Raw genomic sequence first — 17,556 nt, 5'->3', positions numbered from 1 at the left:
TTTTCCTGGAACTTGACAAGCTGACATTACTGAATCATATAGAAGAGTAAATGATCACTAACTGACAAGATAATTTTGCAAAAGGACATGGTGTGTATAGTGGCCCTGCCTTACAAGGGAATTCTGGTTTGGCTTTTTATCAGAGGAAGTGCAAACTATCAGAAAAGTTATTTGATGAATATAGTTCTCAAATTAATTGATTTGAAAAATAGTCACTGAACCCATAATTATATTTTAAACTATTCATTGAAGTTGTCAGGGGAATTAAATACTAATTCAGCCTGGCTTTGCAAAATTTAAATTAGCTGTCTATTCTATTGCTGCTTATTCCTATCATATTGTAAAGGAAAATTTCAATAATCTCCTTATCTAGACTATTTTTAAACATTTTGAAGAAAAAATTAATATAATAACAACAATACTTTCCTTCTGAGCTGTTGTGAAAAGTGTTGGAGTATTATTTTGCCCTAATTGTGCAGGTATTTCAGAAGAATCATTTTTGTTCTGTGTTACTTTTTTCCAAGATAGCAATCCTGTTAGCTTATGTAAATTTAAAGGGTATTTGCAATGTCTGCTTCTCTACTTCTCACATAGGCAGAATCTCTAAGTCACCTAAGGAAATCAGGCTCAATTCCTTTCTTTTTTAGTTGAAGTATTGTTGATTTACAATATTATGTTAGTTTCAGGTGCACAGAAAAGTTATTGAGTATATATATATATATACACATTATATATACAGTATATATATATATATACATTATTACAAGATATTGACTATAGTGCCCTGTGCTATAAAGTAAATTCTTGTTGTTTATTTTATATATAGTGGTGTGTATCTGTTAACCTTATACTCCCAATTTATCCCCCCTTTCCCGATTGGTACCCATGAGATTGTTTTCTATGCCTATGAGTCTGTTTCTTTTTTGTAATCAGTTCATGTCTATTATTTTTTAGATTCCACATATAAGTGATATATAATATTTGTCTTTTGCTGTCTCACTTACTTCACTCAGTATGATAATACTTAGGTCCATCCATGTTGCTGCAAATGGCAATATTTTATTCTTTTATCATGGCCGAGTAATATTCTATTGTATATATATACACCACATCTTTATCCATTCATCTGTTAATGGGCACTTTGGTTGCTTCCTTGTCTTGGCTATTGTAAATAGTGCTTCTATGAACATTAGGTTGCATGTATCTTTTCAAATTAGACTCCACACAAAAACTACCAGAGCTAATAAATGAATTTATCAAGGTAGCAAGATATAAGATTAATATAAAGAAATCTGTTGCATTATTTACACTAACAATGAAATATCAGAAAAGGAAAGTAAGAAAAATCCTGTTTAAAATCACATAAAAAAATAAAATACCCAGGAATAAAAAGGAGTGAAAGACCTATACACTGAGAATGATAAAACATTGATAAAGGAAACAGAAGATGAATCAGAAAAATGGAAAGATATCCTATGCTCTTGGATTGGAAGAATTAATATTGTTAAAATGGCCATAATACCCAAAGCAATGTAGAGTTTTAATGCAATACCTATCAAATTATCCATGAAATTTTTCAGAGAACTAGAACAAATAATCCTAAAATTTGTATGGAACCACAAATGACCCAGAATTGCCAAAGCAATCCTGAAGAAAAATAACAAAGCCAGAGGCATAACCCTCTGAGACTTCAGAAAATACTAAAAAACTACAGTAATCAAAACAGCTTGGTATTATCAAGCAAACAGACACACTGGTCAATGGAATAGAATACAGAGCCCAAAAATAAACCCACACACCTAAGGCCATTTAATCTTTGACAAAGTAGGCAAGAATATACAATGAAGAAAAGATGGTCTCTTTACCAAGTGGTGTTGGGAAAGGTGGACAGCCTCATGTAAATGAAGTTAGAACATTCCCTCACACTATACACAAAAATAAAGTCAAAATGACACCATGAAACTTCTAGAAGACAACATAGGCAAAACATTCTCTGACATAAATCATAACAATGTTTTCTTAGGTCAGTCTCTCAAAGCAAAAAAAAAAAAAAAAAAAAAGAAGAAAGAAAAAATAAACAAATGGAATCTAATCAAACTTAAAAGCCTTTGCACAGCAAAGGAAACCATAAACAAAAGGAAAAGCCAACCAAAGACTCAGAGAAAATATTTGCAAATGATGTGACTGACAAGGGATTAATTTCCAAAATGTACAAACAGTTCATACAACTCAATATCAAAGAAAAAAAAATCAAAATATGGGCAGAAGACCTAAATAGGCATTTCTCCAAAGAAGACACACAGATGGCCAACAGGAACATGAAAAGATACTCAACATCGCTAATTATTAGAGAAATTCAAATCAAAACTACAATGAGGTATTAGCTCACACTGGGCAGAATGACTGTCATCAAAAAGTCTATAAATAATAAGTGATGGAGAGGGTGCAGAAAAAAGGGAACCCTCCTACACATTGGTCAGAATGTAAATTGGTGCAGCCACTATGGAAAACAGTATGGAGGTTCCTTGGAAAACTAAAAATGGAGCTAAAATATGATCCAGAATCTCACTCCTGGGCATATATCTTGAAAAGGCAAAAATGCTAATTCAAGTCCTTTCTGATTAACCCTTTATGAATCTATAGTGCATTTGATATTTTTAATATATTAACAAGGTGTTCATTACTGAACTAATTATTAAATTCATCTGAGCTAAATTTATCTTCTAAAAGAGTTATCTCCATGGCACCATGTTCCAATATGCAAAATATGTAATGATAAATAATAAGTAAAGGAAAGAAATCATGTCTTTCAGTGTTACAAATGTGTTTTTAAAATATCAGCAGCTCCTATTATTTTCCATTCATCTGAGTTGAACTTTTTATTAGATTTTAACTGCTATCAAATTGCCTAATTAAATGCTTGGGCAAAAATTCAAAATTTCCTAGGGAATATTTTAGTTGTTCCTGAAGAAAAGTGACTTTGCTCACAATTGATATAGAAATCTGCTTTTTGTGGATGAGTCACTGTTAACTGGATTTGGGAACCAGATTAGCTTGCTTCATATCCTGGATCCACCACTTATTAGCTATGTGACATTGGGCATATTTTTATTCTTTAATTTTCTCATTGGTAACTGCTTCACATGGTTCTTATGAGGGTTAAATGAGTTAGTACATATAAACTTCCTAGAAGGAGTGTCTGACACAGCCAGCACTAGCTGGATGTCAGCTGTGATGATTTGGTTGACTGAGTTGATGATCCCACTCAAGCTCCAGGCATTGCATTCAGAATCACTTGAGATTTTTAGGATAAACATATGAAGCCTAATGAAACAAAATCAGAACTTCCCTGTGGTCCAAATGCCAAATATTTATTTTATGGAAAGAGAGGGCTAATATATGTCCAAAATACATGAATAAATTTTAATCATGCCAAAGAAACCATTTTAAATTTAGCTTTTACCCTTTTAATTTGCCTAAAAGTCTATTGTTAATTTATATCAATTCTTTATCATTTGTAAATTTCTAAACACGTGTCAGCAAGACATATAGACACACAATACATATGAGTGTATGGTTATAATTTTGTATACCTACACCCATGCGTCTGACATTTACACTAGGTTAATGCTTGGTAGACATATATGCAAACTATTTTATATATATATTTGTAAAAAGGATGCTACAAGAAAAAAATGCCATGTCTATATCTGATTTTTAGATAGAATTTTAGTTAGAATTGCTATGGCCTGAATGTTTGTATTCCTCCAAAATGTATATGTTGAAAGCTAATGCTCAGAATGATGGTATTAGTAGGTGGGTCCTCTGGGAGGTAATTAGGTCATGAAGGTAGAGCCTTCATGAATGAAATTAGTGCCTCTATGAAACAGACTAGAAAAAGCTCCACTGCCTCTTTAATCATGTGAGATTATAGCTAGAAGACAGCCAGTTATGAGCCAGGAAAGAAGTATTCACCAGACATAGAGCATGACCATGTGGGCACTCTGATCTTGGATTTCTCAGCCTCCAGAGCTGTGAGAAATAAATTTCTGTTGTTATAAGCCCACCTGGTCTGTGGTATTTTTGTCATAGCAGCCTAAATGGACTAAGATAGGAATGATTTTAAGATTTAGAGGAAACTTGCAAAGATAGTCAAAGAGTTTCTATATCCTCTTTACTCAGTTTCCCTAATATTAACTTCTTACATAACAATGATATATTTATTGAAACTAAGAAAATAACGTTAGTGTATTACTATTAACTAGACTACAGACTTTGACTTTTACCAGTTTTTCTACTAATGTCTTTTTTTTGTTCCAAGATTCAATCCAGGAAATCACATTGCATTTAGTCATTGTTCCTCCTTAGTCTTCTTAGATCGATGGCAGTTCCTCAGTTGTTTTTTTTTTTCTCTACCACAACATTGGCAATTTTGAAGAATACTGGTCAGATATTCTGTAGGATGTCCCAGTTACAGATGATATTTATCGGTGATTTTAATTTTCTTTCTTATCTCTTTTGATTCTTTTTCTTGTAGCTTAATAATGAACTGCAATTAAAACATATTACTCTTGCAATAATAATGTGGGCCAGAACCTTATACCACATATCACAATCTCTTAGATTAGGAGTCCCCAACTCCTAGGCCTTGGACTGGTACCAGTCCTTGGCCTGTTAGGAACCTGGCCACACAGTGGGAGGTAAGTGGTGGGCAAGTGGGCAAAGCTTCATCTGCCACTCTCCTTTGCTCCCCATCGCTCCCGTTACTGCCTGAACCCTTCCCCCCACAATCCCATGGAAAAATTATCTTCCATGAAATTGGTCCCTGTTGCCAAAAAATTGGGGGACCACTGTCTTAGATCACCTTTGTTCCCTGGCTCTTCCTGTGACATCCAGGTGCATGAAAGGATAAGCAATACCCTCAGCACCTCAACTTGGTCTTGCTTTCTTTCTTAGGGCTTCTGTACTGTGCATGGGGAGCCGACCAAGCAAGTGTTGGCCAACACACTTAACCAATAAGGGTCAGGATATGATCGGTATAAAATTCCCATTTCCATGTTTCAGGAAGAAACTTGTCAAGTGTGTTCTATCTGATTTCTTTCTTCATTCTATTCTATTATTCTATTCCAGTCTAGTCTAGTCTAGTCTATTCTTTCTATTCTAGTTTATTCTATGCAGTGTCTATAGAAGGATCAAACCTTTGTGGATCAGAGTAGTAACTAGTTCAAAAAATACTCTTGGATTGGCTTTTCTTCCTTGTATACCTCACTGTTTCCAATTCTTTGACTCCAGTTCCCTTGTTACAGGCCTTTTTTCCCCCCTGGGAGTTGGAAGTGGTAATCCAAGCTTAGACACAATAAAATAGAATAATTATTAAATTGCATGTGAGTTTATAAGACATTATGAGTAATATCCTGGGTCAGTACTCATGTTATTTTTTTCTAACATTTACTGCATCATTTTTTGTAGGCATAGGAGGATAGATTGGAACAAAGAAAAAATTATCTGATGCTTATTAAATTTATTCCCTTAAAGACCTACTTAGGGAAATTGGAAAGATTAGAAATTTGACCATTGAAATTAATTAAGCACATTGAAGTCTCTTGAGCCCATAAATTATATAAAGTAAAGCTGGAAGAACAATCTCAGTAGACATATTTACCTAAATTTTGGGCGCTAAAATTAATCCACAAGGACAGGAAAACCAAAAATTAAGTAAATAAAAATTGGTCTTCAATCTCTATTGTATTTTTGTATTTGCACCATGAGACTGTTGGAGGAAATAGAGTTGTAACAAATTGTTATGTTAAACACAGGCATCTGTGTCTTTTGCAATTGGAAGAATTAAGCAATGGCACAAATAAGGATAAATATTGGAACTTAGGTAAATGATAAAAAATTCTGAAGTATTTCCTATGCAAAAGAAAGTAACAAATAAAGGGTAGGGCTTTTACCATTATTATGACATCCAGTGCTCACTCATTTATAGAAGACATCTTTTAAACTGTGTCTGAGGCACTGTGATAGACCCAGGGTAGATAAGGTGGACAAAACACACATGGTCGTTGAGATCATGAGCATACAATTGATAGGGAAAGTGTATACTGAACAATTGAAAAATCAAATAAACAATACTTACTAAATGTGATACATGTGTGAAGGAAAACATTAGCATACTATAAAAGAGAAAAACCTATGTTGATTCTTAAGAGTTAAGGTTTAAGCTGACACCTGAAGAATAATTGACTTTTTCAGTGAAAAACAAGACAAGAACTTCTAAAATTGAATAAAGGGAAATTTGAGAAGTAAAGAGAATTTGTAAAACATCTTTTTGTAATGAGTGGTTACTAGAAATTCTGTATAATTGCCGGAAAGTATTGCGTTTATTAGAGAGTACTGAGAGCTTGGGTGCTTTATTTAATTGATAATAAATTTTGATCTCTTTGATAGAATAAGGTGATACATTTTCAGGAAAGAAAAGAAATATAAAATATTAGAAGTGCAAATATGTCTCTTGAATCCAATGACTGAAAACAAATGAGTGTGCACAAAAGATATTGGAGTTAATTTGCTTAAGGAAAAGCAAACTTTTAAATAGGATTTATAATATCAATTAGCTTTGCTTCTGTAGAAGCCCTACTACAGTTACATATAAATATGATAAATATTCAGCAAAAATTGTGTAAAATATAGGAATATTTTAAAATGCACAATTTTTCTTCAGTGTGGCTTTCAGAAAGTGAAGCACTTTAGCAGAGTATTTATTCCATGATTTATATTTCTATTAAGAATATTTATATATTCCTCTATAAAGGCACATTTCCTATTGATATATTTGAAAGAGGTGTTTTCTTTTTTTACCTACATCAGAGTTATCTATTTCATAATAGCTTCTGTAATTTTCATATTCAATTATTAGGTTAAAGTATTTTTATATACAATCTGCTAATTTGTTACCTGCTCTAAAAAGTAAGCTCCAAAATTGTGCCCTTCTCTATTTTGTTCACTGCATCTGTCTAGTATCTTTAGTAGGAATTTATAAGTATTTGTTGAAGAAATAAATGAAAAAATTACTTTTTAAAATTTAGCATTGCTTTAACAATAGATATTTACAAGATAGAGGCAAATATAAGTGCATGTGTTAACTTTAAAATTTCAAATTCAGAATTATGTGGGGAAAGACTGTATACCTGTGACTTGAGTGAACATGGTTCATTTCCTGTTACACAGTTAAAGAAACTAAAGTTGAAGGTACAGACCCTCTTAAGATCATTCAGCTTTAAGTGGTAAGTTTAGGAGTAGACACAGAATTTTCTGTCCTATGGAATATTTTGTTATAGAGTAGGGCTCTTTCTATTATATGGTTGATCTTCATCCTGTGAACTGAGTTTATGTGGATTCCTGTACAAACTGATATAAGAAAGTGACTGATTGTTTTCATCAAGTAGATTCAAGACTTATATATTTTTCTTTTTCTTTTTATGCTGCCTTTCCTAATTCGTAAGATTGCTGCATGAGTATTAATTATTATAATTCTTCTTCTTTCCTGAACTATCTTTACTGTTCCTTTGATGACTGTTGCTTTATGTACATGATGAGGCTTGCCTAATAAACTCCACCTCTTGACATTATATGTGGTTAGGTTCTCACTGGAGTACATTACAGGAGTTGAAATTGCAGGCTCTGGCACTAGACTGCATCTTACTCCTGGCTCTATCATTCACCAGTTGCACAACCTTCAGCAAGTAATTTAATCTGTCTGAGACTTAGGTCTTCCACAAGTAAAAGAAAGATAGTAAAAGTATATAGCTCAATTGCTTTAAGTCAGAAAACTTTGTGGTAGGGCAAGATCTTTTTGTCTGTGTGTGTGTGTGTGTATTAGCCTCCCTCCCTCCTTTTGAGGCCACAAATAATTAATTTATGAACCATTTATCTTTAGGGTGAAGCCAGCATCTAAAATTGCATTTAAAAAAAATTAAACATAAGTATATAGCTTATATAGTTGTTGTAAGGGCAACATAAGGTAATTCATCCTAAGAACTAGAAGAATTTCTGATATATAATAAGCATTACATTAATGTTAGGAATTAATAATTTAATTCCTCAGGAATACTTCTCTGTTCTTTCAAGATTAAATAGACTGTACTATAAGCTCTCAAAGCATAATATTGCTCTCTTTTATAACACATATAGCACTTGTATGTTTCACATTTATTTGAAGAATTTTTGTTAAATTTTGGACACCTCTAATACATAATTTGCGAGAGCTCTGTTTTTTTGTCTTTTTTTTTTGGCTTATCATTATATACATGATAGCTATTACAGTGATCACCACATAGTACATACTTATTATGTAAGTATTGAATTACTAAATGGATGAAAGGAGATGAATGAATGAATGAATGAGTGAATGAATTTACATATTTGGTAGCATACTGTAATTGTACTGTCTTACCTATTCCATCTTACTAAGACCAGCTTGTGCTGTACAGAGTGCCAATTACTTCCTTTCCCCTTCCTGGTCTAATGCTATTTCCATTCTTCTGACTTTGAATTGCATTCAAATTCAACTGCATAAAGGGATGAATATTTTTAATATTTTGATGTAGCTCTGAATTAAAAATATGCACAAATAATTTACATTCTCTCTAGAATCCAGGTATAAGGGATATTTGATAAAAATGTATCTAAGGGGCTTCCTAGGTGGTGCAGTGATTGAGAATACGCCTGCCAACGCAGGGGACACGGGTTTGAGCCCTGCTCCAGGAAGATCTCACATGCCGCGGAGCCTGTGCACCACAACTATTGAGCCTGCGCTTTAGAGCCCGTGAGCAACAACTATTGAGCCCATGTGCCGCAACTACTGAAGCCCACATGCCTAGAGCCCATGCTCCACAACAAGAGGAGCCACGGCAATGAGGAGCCTGCGCACCACAACAAAGAGTAGCCCCCACTCACCGCAACTAAAAAGAAGGCCCGCACACAGCAAAAAAGACCCAATACAGCCAATAAAATAAATAAATAAATAAATAAATAAATTTATAAAAAATTGTATCCAATGAAGGTAATAAAATGTATTCTTTTTCCTGTCATTATAAAAGGAATGAACTTTGTTGCTACTGAATCTAGTCCTCAGAAATGATTTTTAGGAAGTTAAGATGTTCTCAGAGGACATTAATTGTAGACCAAAGCTTAATTTTCAGACTTGAAAATAAGCAAATATACATTTCCTTTCTTTGATTTATTTATGGCTGGATGGAATTCCTTAGAAGTCTCATTTCAATCAATTCTTAACAGAATTTTCAAAATAATCCCGTGTTCCATGATAGGTGGAAGTCCTTGTGGACACGCTCTATTTTGAGAAGTCTAAAAATAAAATAGTGTAACATCATTAGGCAGGTGTTAATTGCTTTTCCTAATTGAATAATAGTAAACATATATTTCATTTTAACTGAAGAAATGCACAATCTATATTTAAACTTAACTGCCCATGTGACATTAAATAGAATTAAAATAAAAGAAAAAACATGATTTCCTTAAGATATGTAAAAAATTAGCATTTAAAACCCTCAAAGAATTTTTTTTCACAGAGAATTCATACATCAAAAACTTTAGTATGTTTTGGAATGGGAAAGAAGAAAGCATTTTGACACCAAAATTGTACCCAGATATTTGTCATTCTTATTATGAAAGAAAACATATTTTGGATTTATTCAATTAAAATATTAAAATAATAAATTATAGATGTCAAACAGTAAAATAAATCAACTTGAAAATTTATTTCTAATTTTTGTTGAGATCCAGAATGCTGTGAAATAGAGGCTTGATAACTCTATACTAACCAAGTGACCACAAAGAGATTAAGACATTAGAGGACTATTACTTAGCAAAATTTTTAAATGTTATAAATTTTTTTTCTCCAAATAAAAATTCAAGGCACTATGGTTTACTCAAAGTTCTTTCAAGTTTTAAGGGGATGTGTACTACCAGTTTTATTTAAATTGAGAATTAAGCTTATTCCAGATTATGGTAAAATGATATAAGGTTGCCTATTCATTTTATGTATCTAGGATAGCTTTTAACAACAACCAAAGAGACAGAGTAATAAAAAAATCTAAAAATATTTATAGACCAATTTTACTTTTTTAACACAAATGAGAAAAGCATAAATAAACTTTAAAAACTAAATTAAATTGTTTACTAAAACAATTAGTAATATCTTTTAGATTTTAACAGTAAAGATCTTTTTTTGTGTGTCCAGGGCATTTCCGCAATAGTATATATGACCCTACCTTAATTATTTTTGCTTATTCTTAATAGCGTATGACACATTATGGATTTTTCAAAACTTATTTAACTACCCTACTGAATGACATCCTTGTTGTTTTAGAATAGAAGAATATTTCTTTCATATATTTACCAGCTAACTTGCTTTCATATGCAAGTAAGAGAAAAACTGGCACAAATTATGGAAATTTATCTTACATAATTGGACGCTTAGATATGCTGCTTAACTGCATAATTAAATTAATATTCAGTCTTCATTTCTCTGAATTTTTCATGACCTGCCCTCCTTGTTGGTAGGCTGGCTTTCGTCATGGTACCATGACTGCTGATAGCTGCTGGAACAAGATGCCACATTATGTCTGGTAGGGCATCACCTTCAACAGTTTCCAACTGTAGTCTAAAATAGCTTCTCCTCAGTTTGGATGGAGTCAGTGTCCCCTAATTCACATCACTTGCATAGAAAAAAATTAGATATCTCAACAAATATGTGATTATCTTAGGAAAGATGATTGTGATTGAAGTCTAGAGAGGCAACCTGCCTAGGTCAGAATAGCAACAGCAGCAGCAGCAGTAATAATGACAACCACCACATCATTATCATTATCTTAAAGAAACTGTTTAGTTAAGTAGAAAATACAGGCTTAATACTGTAATATTATCATTATTCTTTTAGAAATTAGATAGTGTACAGTATTGAAATTAGCATTTACCATTGTTCTAGAAGTGCAAAGTAATGTAATAAAATGTAAAATAAAATTTAGTTAAACTATTTAAAAGAGAAGACAAATGCAGTCATCAAATGGAAGTTAAAATGACCCATGGAATTCTGAATATCCTGGGCAACGATCTTTCTCAAGTTTTCAGACTTTCATTGGCAAGTCCACATCTCTGCCTGCTCCCAGATCTTTCCTCTATTCTCTAAACTGGCATTGAGGAACTGCAAGTGGACTTTGAGTGCACTCAGTTCTCCTGTTAACATCACCCTTCCCAATACTTCAAATATCCATTGGTTGAATTGGAAGTAGTCTACTGAATTCAATGGCTTCCTATATTTTAAAATCTGACATACTGAGAAATAAAAAATTGCCCTTCACATCAGCAGTACTGCTTTGAAGAACCCACATCTCACAAACCCACACTCATATGCTTAGATAACTATAGAAGAACCATGGGCAATTTCTAGAGCTTGGAACTGTCACAGTGTGTCCTGTAACTCTAAATATTCTTCCTCCTGAACAACATGGATCAGGCTCCAGGGAAGGCTTCTTCATATTTCTTGCCCTATGCTGTAGAAACAAATTGCAACTTCATCTAAATGCTATGAAGTTTTGTGGATGGTGCCTCTGGGAATCCTGGGTATGGATGCTGACATGAAGTGCAAGGAGAATTTGAACAGCAGAAATGCTTATGTAAGAAAAAGGATTAATTAACCTTCAAATCCTCTACTCAGCAAGAATGCAATAGATTCTTGTATAAGGAAGTATCATTTCCAAGTAGTGCTGAACATCCATTTTCCTGTTCTATTCTTGTTCCAGTTATGGTTATGGAGGTAGTCACAAGTTAATAAGTTATTTGCAAATTAGTAAATGATTTCCAATAATTTATAGGTAAGAATTCTTTTACAATGTGAAGAACTTCATATTATATGCAAGATTTATATATGGGAGCCTAGATAAATCACCCTGTAAAGCACGATTCTGATTCTTTCTTTTGGCAAGTAAATGAGTATTACCTGCTAGAAATGTTATATTTTACAAACATATTTGATACGTTTGGAATGAAATATTTTTAAATTAAAAAATTTTTTATTAAATGGTTTTGATTTATAATCTTGATTCCTTATTTGTTTCTTCTTCAGTCTTAATGGGTAATTTTTAATATTTTAGAAAGTAGTGTTTTTGAAGACATGAAATGTATTTTTAAAGTTTTACATTGTCATAGTTTATATTTTTGTGAAAGCATATTGTATTAGTCTGCTTGGACAGCTATAACAAAATGCCATAGAATGGGTGATGTAAACAACAGAAATTTATTTTCTCATAATTCAGAAGATTGGAAGTTCAATACCAGGGGGCCAGTATAGTCGGGTTCTGGTGAGATCTTTCTTCCTGGCTTGCAGACAAGCCACCTTCTAGCTGTTTCTGCACCTGGTCTTTCCTCAGTGAATGCTCACGGAGGGAGGGAGTGAGGTCTCTTCATATAAGATCACAAATTATATCAGACTAGGACACCTTTTTTATGACCTCATTTAACCTTAACAACCTCCTAAAAGATTCATCTTCAAATAGAGTTGTTGGGGGTTAGGACTTCAACATATGAATTTTAAGGGGGACACAATTCACTTGATAGAATATATTATTTCAATCACTTTTGTTAACAGCCACAGAACTTATATGAAAATTTGATTAGAACAGCATAAATAATAATTTTCTGGAATGAGGAAAGTAAATTTGATGAAATAAATGTATAGTAATAGAAGAAAGGATATCTTTATTTTATTACTTATGCAAATATATTCCATCAACTGAACACATTCACAGAGAATAATTATATTTTATCATCTTTGATATTTTATCAACTTTTGGTCATTTTAAAACATTTTACACATTTTGTCATAATGAAAATGTATCTGTAAAGATAAGAGCTTAGAATAAATTTATTAATAGTTTGTGAGCTTGATTTTTTTTAAATTTTATTTTATTTTTGGCTGTGTTGGGTCTTTGTTGCTGCGCATGGTCTTTCTCTGGTTGTGGTGAGTGAGGCTTTGTTGTGATGCACGGGCTTCTCATTGCGGTGGCTTCTCTTGCTGCGGAGCATGGGCTCTAGACTTGCAGGCGTCAGTAATTGTGGCATGTGCACTCAGTAGCTATGGCTCGAGGGCTCTAGAGCACAGTCTCAGTAGTTGTGGCTCACAGGCTTCTTAGTCGCTCTGTGGCATGTGGTTTCTTCCTGGACCTGGGATGGAACCCATGTCCCCTGCGTTGGCAGGCAGATTCTTAACCCTTGTACCACCAGAGAAGTCCCCTGTGAGCTTGATTTAAAGATTAAAAATATTTAGATATATGATATGAAGGCTTCCAACTGTAGTGTATTCCTCTTAATTATAAAATTAAGGGTGGTCCTGATTTCATCTCATGACTTTGTCTGAAACCTGGCTAACCCATGAGGACACTCCTTCTACTACAGCACTTTCAAGCTATTTTCCTCCCATGCTTCAAGTACCATGGCTTCTGAAACAGGATAATTGTGCTTCCTGCTGTTTTCATTGCTACTTTGTCATCCCTTTCTCTTCCTCACACACTTCTCCTCACTAAACAAACAAACAAAACCTGCCACCAACAAAAAACAAACACCTCATCACCTCTTGATACTCAACTATACTGTTCCAATTCTTTTGGAATTTTAAAAAGCAAACACCCAGTTCACACTCTCTCACACCTTAAAGATTCCAGAAACTATTTTATTTCTGTCCATCACTATTTGTCACAATTCTTAGGGATTTAATATTGATGTAAAAGATTCTATTTATAGTTTGATTTCCCTACCTCAAATGATCCTGTTTTCCACTCCATCCTAGTAACTATTCCAAGGATCATATCCTAGATCTGCAATCGTTCTACAATTTTAAACTTAGTGTCTGACCACAACTTCTTAAAATGTCAACCCATTTGTTCCAGTTATCCAAATCAATACTTTCCCCACACATCTAGGACTTCTGATTGCTTGCCTAAATAACATTTTATTTCTTATCTCATCCACTAATAGCCTTACTTCCTACCTATATTCTATTGCCTTAAATTACAGTTTAGCAAAAATCAGCACCTTATATATACCATCAATTGCTCATACCCCCTTCTCTTTGTCACATATGCCAAATAAACTAGACCTTATTTAAATTGAACTCTCCATACATCACACCAGCAGCCAAGCTGTTGAACATGGCTAGAGAAAATTACAACTCCTGTTGATTTCTTTCACGTTAAATTATGACCACAAGAGAAAAAGATGGCGGCGAAGTAGAGAGACGTGGAGTGCATCCCTCTCCACAGATGCATTGGGAATGCACGGAAGGACACAGTCATTCCCACAGAGAACCAGCTGAACACCAGCAGACGGCCTCGGACACCGGAAAGGGCTGCGGAGAACCTGACATAGCCGACTGAATATTCGTCTACTCCAATACCTGGACATTAGTCTGAGGCTTGGACAGTCTTCTATAAACACCTCTATCACCAGGACAAGCAACCCCAAAAGCTTGGACAACCATGAGGAAACAAAGAAACACCATGCAGGCAAAGGAGCAGGAAAAAAACCCACAAGACCAAATAAATGAGGAGGAAATAGGAAAAATGCCTGAAAAAGAATTTAGAGTAATGATAGTAAAAATGATACAAAATCTCGATAACAAATTAGAGAAAGTACAAGAAACAGTTCATAAGAACTCAGAAAAACAAACAGCAATGGATAACAAAATAACTGAAATTAAAAATACTCTAGATGCTCTAACCAGCAGAATGACTGAGGCAGAAGAACGAATAAGTGAGTTGGAAGATAGAATGGAAGAAATAAACGCCACAGAGCAGGAAAAAGATAAAAAAATAAAAAGACTAGAAGACAGCCTCAGAGACCTCAGTGATAACCTTAAACGTACCAACATTCGAATTATAGGCATCCCAGAAGAAGAAGAAAACAAGAAAGGGTCTCAGAAAATATTTGAAGAGGTTCTAGTGGAAAACTTCCCCAACGTGGGAAAGGAAATAATGAACCAAGTCCAAGAAGCACAGAGAGTCCCATACAGAATAAACCCAAGGAGAAATACACCAAGACACATATTAATCAAACTAACGACAATTCAACACAAAGAAAAAATATTAAAAGCAGCAAGAGAAAAGCAACAAACAACATATAAGGGAAAACCCATCAGGATAACAGCTGACCTTTCTACAGAAACTCTGCAGGCCAGAAGGGAATGGCAGGATATACTGAAAGTCCTGAAAGAGAGAAACCTACAGCCAAGAATACTTTACCCAGCAAGAATCTCATTCAGATTTGAGGGAGAAATCAAAAGCTTTCCAGACAAGCAAAAGTTAAGAGAATTCAGCACCACCAAACCAGCCTTACAACAAGTGCTAAAGGAACTTCTCTAAGTAGGAAACACAAGAAAAGGAAAACACCTACAAATACAAACCCAAAACAATTAAGAAAATGGTCATTGGAACACACATGTCAATAATCACTTTAAATGTCAATGGATTAAATGCTCCAACCAAAAGACACAGACTGGCTGAATGGATACAAAAACAAGACCCTTCTATATGCTGCCTACAAGAAACCCACTTCAGACCAAGGGATACATATAGACTGAAAGTGAAGGGATGGAAAAAGATATTCCGTGCAAATGGAAGTCAAAAGAAAGCTGGAGTAGCAATACTCATATCAGACAAATTAGACTTGAAAGTAAAGACTATTAAAAGAGACAAGGAAGGGCACTACATAATGATCAAGGGATCCATCCAAGAAGAACATATCACAATGGTAAATATCTATGCCCCCAATATAGGAGCACCTCAATACATAAGGCAAATGCTAACAGCTATAAAAGGGGACATCGACAGTAACACAATTATAGTGGGAGACTTGAACACCCCACTTACATCAATGGACAGATCATCCAAACAGAAAATAAATAAAGACACACAAGCTTTAAATGACACATTAGACCATCTCGACTTAATTGATATTTATAGGACATTCCATCCAAAAACGACAGACTACACTTTCTTCTCAAGTGCACACGGAACATTTTCCAGGATACATCTTGGGTCACAAATCAAACCTCAGCAAATTCAAGAAAATTGAAATCATATCAAGCATCTTCTCAGACCACAACGCCATGAGACTAGATATCAATTACAGGAAAAAAACTGCAAAAAATACAAACACATGGAGGCTAAACAATTCACTATTAAACAACCAAGGAATCACTACAGAAATCAAAGAGGAAATCAAAAAGTATCTAGAAACAAATGACAATGAAAACACAACAACCCAAAACCTATGGGACGCAGCAAAAGCAGTTCTAAGAGGGAAGTTTATAGCAATACAGTCCTACCTTAAGAAACAAGAAAATGATCGAATAAACAACCTAACCTTACACCTCAAACAACTAGAGAAAGAAGAACAAAGAAACCCCAAAGTGAGCAGAAGGAAAGAAATCGTAAAGATCAGAGCAGAAATAAATGAAAAAGAAAGGAAAGAAACCATAAGAAAAATAAATAAAACTAAAAGCTGGTTCTTTGAGAAGATTAACAAAATTGATAAACCATTAGCCAGACTCATCAAGAAAAAAAGGGAGAAGATGCAAATCAACAGAATTAGAAATGAAAAAGGAAAAGTCACAACGGACACCTCAGAAATACAAAACATCATGAGAGACTACTACAAGCAACTATATGCCAATCAATTGGATAACCTGGAAGAAATGGATACATTCTTAGAAAAATACAATCTTCCAAGACTGAACCAGGAAGAAATAGAAACCATGAACAGACCAATCACAAGTACAGAAATTGAGGCAGTGATTAAAAATCTCCCAACACACAAAAGCCCAGGACCAGATGGATTCACAGGCGAATTCTATCAAACATTTCGAGAAGAGTTAACACCTATCCTTCTCAAACTCTTCCAAAATATTGCAGAAGGCGGAGCACTCCCAAACTCATTCTATGAGGCTACCATCACCCTGATACCAAAACCAGGCAAAGATGTCACAAAAAAAGAAAACTACAGACCAATATCACTGATGAATATAGATGCAAAAATCCTCAACAAAATACTAGCTAACAGACTGCAACAGCACATTAAAAAAATCATACACCACAATCAAGTGGGGTTTATCCCTGGGATGCAAGGATTCTTCAATATACGCAAATCAATCAACGTGATACATCATATCAACAAATTGAAGGATAAAAACCATATGATCATTTCAATAGATGCAGAAAAAGCTTTTGACAAAGTTCAACATCCATTTATGATAAAAGCTCTCCAGAAAATGGGCATAGAAGGAAATTACCTCAACATCATAAAAGCCATATATGACAAACCAAAAGCCAACATTGTTCTCAATGGAGAAAAACTGGAAGAATTCCCTCTAAGAACAGGAACAAGACAAGGGTGTCCACTCTCACCACTGTTATTCAACATAGTTTTGGAAGTGTTAGCCACAGCAATCAGAGAAGAAAAAGAAATCAAAGGAATCCAAATTGG

The sequence above is a fragment of the Hippopotamus amphibius genome, chromosome 6 (assembly GCF_030028045.1).
Source record: "Hippopotamus amphibius kiboko isolate mHipAmp2 chromosome 6, mHipAmp2.hap2, whole genome shotgun sequence".
NCBI classification, from domain to species: Eukaryota; Metazoa; Chordata; class Mammalia; order Artiodactyla; family Hippopotamidae; genus Hippopotamus; species Hippopotamus amphibius.
The sequence above is the reverse complement of the archived record's forward strand: the minus strand, read 5'-3'. Positions refer to the sequence as shown.